Here is a 1,920-nt window from a genome sequence, read left to right as displayed (position 1 = left end):
AAAAAAAAAAAAAAAAAAAAAAAAAAAAAAAAAAAAAGGCTATGGCTACAAACAAGTAAAGCTGAGATTTAAACCCAGATGCATTCAACTCCAAAGAACCTGTCTTTCAAGCCAGGTATCACAGCACACACCAGGAATCTTAGCAAGCAGGAGGCTGAGGCAGGAAGACTGTCGAAAGTTTGAGGCCAGCCTGAGCTACACGGTTGAGTTTAAATCCAGCCTGAATTACAAGGTGAAACCCTGTCTCAAAAATAAAACGAAACAAGCAACCAGAAAAAGAACTGCGCTTTGCACCTCACAGCTCCTGCAGCTTACTCCTCCTCAGCTGCGACTTCCCATGCACGGCCACGGCTTGGACCCACCTCCGTTCAGCACTGGGCTGGGAAGGGAACAGCCTACGAAGAGAGGTCAGCACCAGAGGAGCAGAGAATATAGACCAAGGGACAAGCATGCCCATCCCCTGGAGGGCTCCAAGAGACCAGCTGAAGGCCACTTCCAGGAACCGGGGTTTCAGGAGAATTTCTTAATCCTTTGTAGCTTGTCCCGAGTCAGACTGTATTTGCAAAAACTCTAAACCCAGAGGGCCTTTATCACTACCTTTGCAGGCATCAAGGATGAGGGATGCTATGGAGACTGTGTCCCTGTCAGCTGCCGGGTTAGGAAAGAGGGGATGCTGGGAGAGAAAACTCAAGAGATAAATAGACAGGAAGTGAAACCAGTGTGCCGAAGAGACATCTGTGTTTCTGGGTTCACGGAAGCTTAGTCACAATAGCCAAATATGGGATCAACATAAGCGTTCCTCAGTGGATAAATGCATAAAGGAAATGTGGTGTATGTACACAATGGAATACTATTCAGCCACAAACAAGGTGAAATCCCATCATCTGTGACAACATAGCTGGAACTATTTTTTTTTTTGATACCGGGACTCAAACTCACAGCCTTGAGCTTGCCAGGCAGGTGCTGTGCCACTGAGCTATGTCCCTGGCCCCATAGGTGGAACTAGAGGGCATCATGTTAGTTGAAACAAGCCGGCACAGAAAGACAGATGCTGTATGTTCTCACTTATCTGTAGAAATTTAAAAAGATTATTTCAGAGGTGAGAGCAGAACAGGGGTCACTAAAGGCTAGGAAGGGTAGGGGAGCCGGTAGAGAAAGCTGGGTAACAAGCACCAAAACACAGTTAGAACCTGACATGGTGGTGTGTGCCTGCAATCCCAGTTACTCAAGAGGGAGGCTGAAGCAGGGGGATCTTGAGTTTAAGGCCAGCCTGGGCAACACAGCAAGACCTCCATTTAAACACACATAACAGAGATAGGAGGAATATGTTCTAGTCTTTCACAGCACAGTAAGAAGACTATATTTTACATATTTTATAAAGCTATGAAAGAAGTTGGAAGGTTCCCTGCACAAAGAAATGACTATTGAAGAAGTTGAAAATGCTAATATTTCTGTTTGATGGTTATACACTGTATACGTGTACTGGCCTCGAACTCTAGATCCTCCTGCCTCAGCCTCCTAAGTAGCTGAGATTACAGACATGCACCACCATGCCAGGCTCTCACTGTGTATCAATACACACTGTACTCCATAAATATGTGTAATTTTTAAAAATAAAATAATGTTGAACGACGACAGCAAGCCAGCTATGGGAAGGGCACGATCGAGAAGAAAGGAAGGCAGGATCCACACAGACATCAAAACACAGAGACGGGCCGGGGGGGCTGGTCCAAGCCCCCAATATACATGATTTTTCCTTGACAGCAACGCTGTCCCCGGAACGTCACCACAATTCCTGAAACGTGTACTTCTCGGCAGACTTCTCATTCCCTGCACCAGCAAGGAATGGCCACTGGAGGGCGCTCCTGCTCGCCTCCAAGTTGGGGCGCTGCGCTTCTTCGCTCCGCGTGGGGCGCTAAA

This window comes from Chinchilla lanigera, unplaced genomic scaffold, assembly GCF_000276665.1.
Source record: "Chinchilla lanigera isolate Chin_1 unplaced genomic scaffold, ChiLan1.0 scaffold00002, whole genome shotgun sequence".
NCBI lineage: Eukaryota > Metazoa > Chordata > Mammalia > Rodentia > Chinchillidae > Chinchilla > Chinchilla lanigera.
Note: the sequence above shows the minus strand (reverse complement) of the source record.